General features: G+C 48.3%; 1 protein-coding gene across 3 annotated transcripts in view; it reads left to right on the plus strand.

Moving 5' to 3' along the window:
- Positions 1-772: 772 nt before the first annotated feature.
- The window catches only part of Gprin2 (G protein regulated inducer of neurite outgrowth 2), a 13,169-nt gene continuing 7,479 nt past the window's right edge, over positions 773-6,462 (plus strand). The window contains exon 1 of one of the 3 annotated variants that reach the window (XM_048801721.1): positions 773-835. The gene's annotated coding sequence lies outside the window, so the exon portion shown is untranslated. The other 2 variants (XM_015500094.2, XM_015500093.2) reach the window with 2 other exon arrangements.

Consider the following 6,462-nt stretch of genomic DNA (forward strand, 5'->3'; position numbering starts at 1 on the left):
GAGGAAGCTGGGCTAGTGGCAATTCCTGGTTTCAAAGCAATGGGAATTCTGTGTCCGTAGGGGGCACTAGTTGGTTGAAAGGGCAGGTCAGAGCAGACAGGAGCGACCCTGTCCAGGAAGCTTCCATGGAGCCATGGATTATTTCTGAAGCTGATCTATCCTCACACATCTTACAACAAAGTCATTCTCCCCCCTAAACAAGCTTCAGGTGGTCTCTGATATACCTTTCAAGACAGAACTCATGGCATCCCCCTTCCACCATGCTTAGGCAATTCCTCTCAGGGTCTTCTGATAACTGTGTTATTGAAGTCACTTCTGATAGAAATCTAACCCAAACTAGTTTGAACCAAAAGGAAATGAAATTTATCATTATCCTGAATTGAAATAAGGGACAAGACTGGCCTTAGTCTTTACTGAATTCAAGTCTTCAGTGATGGACCCTGAACATTCGCATTTTGTCATTCTCTGGGCCAACTGCAGTATTAGGCTTCATGTCAGATGGTGGCAGCAGCTTCAGTCCCCATGTCCACTTGAGGAAAAGAGTGCATGTCTTTCTCAGGACCACCAGAGCATTTCTTTGTTGTGGGTCATTCATTGGCTCTAAGTGGGACACATGCTTATCCAGATAAATCTCCATGGCCAGGACATGTGATGCAGTGATTGGCTCAGGCCTAGTCACACATCCCTGCGCTGAGACCCACCCAAAGCACATGGGTGGAGAGGAGAGGGAAGGATGAGTAATCTTTAGAATATAAATTGACCCGCTGGAAGAGAGACGTCAAATGCAATTGACTTAAACAAGATAGAAGTTTCTTTCTCTCTCATTTGTCTGCAGGTAAGTGGCCTGGGAGCCCAGGTTTTACCCTATTTTGTTACAGTTTCTAGGTATTGTTTTTCTGTGTGGTGTAAGATGTTTCACCAACATCTCCACTGCCCAGCCAGTGGGAATAGAAAAGGGCAAAGCTCACCACTTCTGGTTAAAGGCATCAGCTTTCCCTGCCTCAGCCCTGCTGGTTACTGACTTGGCCAAATGTAGCTTCTGAGAGATAAGAACATTTAGTTTAGTTTTTTTTATTTTTTTATTTGTTTTGATTTCCACATCCCTAGATGAAAAAGAAGGACTATAAACATAGGAGGAGATGAAGGCAATTCAGGGGCAATTAGCAATCTCAGTCCTATTCTGTCCTTTGGGCCAAACATTTGTGTCCTTTCTGAAGTACAGAATGTCCTCTTCTTGGAGGAGATAACCCCAAAGTTCAATCCAAGGCTTGCATCCTGCTCCATGCAAGGATCTAAGATCTGGGGAGTGATAACTTACCATCAGGCCTGCATGTGGTTCTTCATGGTGAGCACCCTCATACTTGCACGCAGGTTATCTGCCTCATCACACCTATATAAAATTGTTAGTAAGAATAGGATAACCACATTCTTCTGGCTTGTGCAGGACTTTGTAGAGAAGGGCAAGAAGCATCCAACAAAGACCACATTTTAAAATTTCCACTCTTTTCCTTTAGAGCTAAAACTGACTTTCCAATGTGTTGCAGGAATTTGTTTATCATCTATGGTAGCAAGATATAACAGGGGTCTCTAGCCTGCCATATGTATATAATAGAATCTATTTTTAGTATTGTCACCTATGGCAATTTTTATACCTCTTCCAGGTATATAATTCTGTATTAATTAGCATATAGGCTTTCCTTCTGTGAGAGAGCCCCTCACCCCAATTAGTGTCATAAATAGGGTAGAGGTTAATTTATCTTTTATGTAAAACGTGGTTGTAAATAGTCCAGGACTGATAGAGTCCCACACTGTGTTGGGACATAGGCTCCTTCTATCTGATGCTCTGACATCTTTAGGGTCCTGCCCTTTTGGCTGAATGGTACACACTGATTTAATATCATGACTTCATTCCAACCAGAGGAGAGGAATAGGAGCAAGGCACATTCCTTTTGAAGGCACAACCAAGAAACTGCATACATCACTCTTGCTAACCACTCACTGGTCAGAACCTAGCCCTATGGAACTGTGGCTGAGAAGTGTGGTCAGTATTCTGGACAGTCATGTTCTTAGCTAGAGAAGTTATAGTACTATAGATGGGGAAGTATATTGGGGAACAACTAGCAGTTTCCATTTGGGGGTGATCTCTAAAGGAAATGAGGGAATGGATTGTACAGAGCTGAAAAGGACTGAATGTCTACTATAAGGCCTGTCCTTTGTGTGCCCAGTCCTTTCCTTCTATTGCTGTGACCTAACTGTCCATTTACGTGTCTGTCATCATCTTTCCTGAATCCCCATCATGCTGGGATCAAGGCACCTCTGGTTCAGTCTGTTGCCAGCTCATAGTCTAGAACTGGAACTCATTAGAGACTCAGGAAAATGTGGAATTGAACTGAGGTGGTAATAGGTATTCCTTGATAAACTACCATTAATTCGTAATCAGATCCTCCATCCAGCATCTATTATATGCCAGGGCCTGGGGAGTTAGTGTTTTTTCATCAGATAAAGAGGCATAGGCCTTTCATTCAGGGAACTCATGGCTAGAAGGATCTCCTGTGCTCCAGGGATATCTTTGTCTGAAAAACCAGTGCTGTTCAGCTCAGCCAAAAACTCTCTTCCTTAGGCACTGACAACATACTGACCCATTCTAGCTCTTAGTGTCTCTTCTAAGACTACCATAGATGCGGTCCCCTGCATTTGTGCTTTGGGCCAGCTCAGTGTCACTGTCCCTTAGTCTGGCAACAGCATGTTGCCATCCATTTGAGGAACATCCGTCTCCTACTCTCTATGACCCTACTGGGGCTGTTGGTAACAGTGCAGTGCCTCTAACCTCCTGGAAAGAGAGGATGTGACAGGCTGGCCATTTGAAGAGCTCTCTCCCTCTGGACCAGAATCTTCAAGGCAAGGCTAATAAGATTTAATTTGTGGAATTTTAGATCCCAAGAGGTAAGGGTGCAGATTTAGATTAGGGCTGACAGCAACTTTCTTTACCAAGAAGGGAGAGGCTGTATTCCCTTGGTACTACTCCCATCATATCTTCTTGACCCCTATTAAAAATGAAGCCACCTGCCTCCCCTCCTATGTAACTCATTCTGGTGGACCTTAATGCCAGCTGTGATTCCATTCCTCTATTTCCATCTACTTCTCTTCATGAGTCTCTCTCCTCAGCTGTCAAATGTATTCAATATGGCACAATGCATAGTGGATATCTTTTCCTGGCCACCTAGCCATAAACAAAGTCTCTATCCTGAGCTATAGAGGCTTTGTAGCTGCCTGCTTCTTGGGAAGGAGGAACAATTGAGTAAGGTCTTGGTGGGTCAGTAGGTGCTCCTAGAGAGGCATTTGGGCAAAGAACTGGAATCCTTCCTTCCGTGGTGGTGATGGGATGAGACTGTGGAGTCACTTGTTCCTGTCTTGCAGAGCTGAGACTGGCTCTCCAGCATCAGCTTCCATTCTGAGTTCTCTGCAGTCTTCCAATACAGTACCTTTTGCTTAACTTATTCAAAGTTATTTTCTGCTGCTGAAAGCAAGGCAATATGCAGCTTCTTAAAAAGCAAATAAAGAGACAACAACAACAAAAAAAAAAACAACTAAAACCAAAATACCTCTCTTGACCCTGACCTCTTCTCAAATGACACTTCTTTTTTTCCTTTTCCCCTTTATGGCCATACTTAGGAGTTGTCTAGGCATGCACCATCTCTGAGTCTCTTCTCCAATTCATCCCTCAACCCACTCCAGGGGCATCTGCCTCCTTCAATTTACTGAAGCTGCATGTTCTAGGTGTCCTGGGTCACCACAATGCCTGGCTCATCACATTTTCCTCTGCCCTTTCTCACTGCTCTTTTTCAGTCCTTGCCACCTGGTTTCTCACAGCTGAGTTTTAAACCATCCTCTCACTCTATTCTTCCCCTTAAGATCCCATTTACACTTGGGACTGGGTATCCACGTGCCCATGATACCCAGACCTCCTGGGAAACTCCAGTCCTATGACTGCAACCTGCTTCTCCAAGTGGTGTCTCCAATATCCCAGTGTGCCCCCACTGAGCTCTTGAGTTCTGAGTGCAACCCACGTTTGCTCCTGTTCTGTCAAGGTCAGCAAATGGATCTTGGCCCATGTGATCCTCAAGCCAGGGCCATCTCTCTCTACTAAAGCAATCTACAAAGCCCCATCTCTCTCAACCCCCATTCCATAGTCCTAGCTTGTACCTCTAGAACCTGACAAGGAGGGGTTTGGTAAATATTTGATGAAATGTCTGATAGCAGTGAGCACACTCCACAGAACATTTCACAACCACCATTTTCACCCTGTGAGATAGGTGGGTAGGTATAATCACTGTAGATGAAGAAACCAATGACCAGAGAGATGAACAATTATACTTGGGTGTGGGATAGCAAGGCCAGTGAATATATGGAGAAGTTAACATTGAAATTCACATCTGAGTCTCCATCCCATGCTCTCCCTGGGCAGAGCTGAGACTGCCTCAGCCAGGGGAGCCTCTTTGCCAAGCCACAAATGTAAGAAGGGGACCAGTGGGCCAAGGCAATACCTGGAGACCCCAGTAGAACAGTTCACCAACATGTGTCTATGATTATCCAACCAGGCTTCTTGAAGCATATTCAGTGAAGTTCTTGGAGGGCTCTGAGCTGTGAGTTCCACGTTTGAGATATGGGTCTGGCACCAACTTTCAATGTAGTCACACATACCTTATCTGTTCTTGGAGCTCAGTGGACTTCTTCAAAAAGGGAATATAACCATTCCTAAGTAATTTTCCCAAGACATGGAAAAAGGGGTCCTATTCCTAGGCAGGGGCAGAAGCAGGTAGTGATCCTGAAAACAAATCCCCCATTGGCCCCTTGGATAGGCTCCCCCAGGCAGATTGTATGGGATAGGGACATGACAGCCTGGGGCTTCCACTTCAACACCTTATTTGTCAATATGCTCAAATCCCCAAGGTGGCTTTCTTCCAGAATCTGAAAGTGCTCTGAGACCCATTGGAAAGGGCTAAATGGTGCAGTCTGAGTTTGCCTGAATAGACTGAGTTTACCCTCACTGGGGGAAAGAAAAGCAGAGATGATATGGGTCACCATAACTTCATGGGGTGCAGACGCTCAGACAAGGGCTAGGCAAGCAAGAAGGGCTGGTGTCAACAAAGAAGACATGGTACTAGGACCCAGTTCTCTGAAACTGGGGCTCTGGGTTTAGGCCACGGGAACTTCTTGAGGATGGGAAGGACTCAGGCAGGCCTAGGGTGTATAGCTCTGCCTGGGGAATATCTAGGGAAAGACATGAGGCTCCCAGGTCACCAAGGAGACCAGGAGATCTCAGGGACTGGATCAGTGGGATGGAGAGGGAGTAAAGGAGGGTGTTTAGTTCAACGAAGAGTTTGTGGGAAAAGAATGTGGAATTGGGTGGGATCTGCTCTTTTTTTCAATCATTGTTGGGATCTGTGAGGCAGGCTGGGAGACTGAAGGCCTCAAATTGGGTTGCGCTGGTTTCAAAGGTAGGGAAAGGGATGTGGGTATGAAAATGGGTGATAGAATATTAGCCTCAAGGATGTGGCTGAGGACATAACCTTTGAAGGAGTCTATAAAGTTGGCGGGTCTATGAAGATGGGGGAGGGAGGCGGGCAGGGCGACTCGGGAGTAGGCTGGGATTACAGAGCTCCAATAACCAGGGTTAGGTATGGGGCCCACGAGGGCAAAGATCAGAGGATGGGACGTGGTATTTAGGGGTCGGTGAGTCCCCAATCCGTGGGTGCAGGACCAGGAGAGCAAGAGTTAGTGGCGATAGGGTCGGGTATGGGGTAGTGCAGACCCTAGAGGAAGGGGGTCTCAAGAGCGTGTTGGGACTAGAGAATTGTGAGGTGGGGTCGGGATGACAAAGGGTATGGGGGCGAGGCCATGAGAAAGGGGTCGCCACCCGCGATGTGAACCTTGGTGCCAGCGGAGGCGAGAAGGGAACCAGAGTGGAGCATGCAAAGAGGGGCTGGAGGATTATGGGGACGGTGGGGTCGGCTCAGGAAGGTGGGTGTCTTGGGGGTTTGAAGGGCAAGCCTGGAACGCAGGGGCTCGTCTTGGGGGCGGGGCTAAAAAGACAGCAGAGTGGGAACGGGGCGGTGAGCAGGGGTCGGGAGGGAGGACCCGGGCTCGCGGGGGCGGTGCCAGGGGCAGTGGGGGCGGTGCCGCGGCAGGGGGCGGGGCTGAGACGCCGACGCGGGCGGCGGAGCGCGGGGGCGGGTCCAGGTGAGCCGGGCCTCCGCCCCCTGCGCCCTCTCGGGGGTCCCTGGTGCGGGGTCGCCTGGGTGGGTGCCTTCCCAGCGCTGGCCCAGCTGTCGGCTGGACCAAGGCGGACGGTGTCTGGGCCCTGGCCGATTCTGGGTCTGGTCCTGGCTCCATCTTGGGCCGCTGCGCCGGGCACCTGTGGCAGTCGCAGGAGCAGCGCTTCCGCCGGCCTGCGGGGCCCCG

This window comes from Marmota marmota, unplaced genomic scaffold (assembly GCF_001458135.2).
Source record: "Marmota marmota marmota unplaced genomic scaffold, marMar, whole genome shotgun sequence".
Taxonomy (NCBI): Eukaryota; Metazoa; Chordata; class Mammalia; order Rodentia; family Sciuridae; genus Marmota; species Marmota marmota.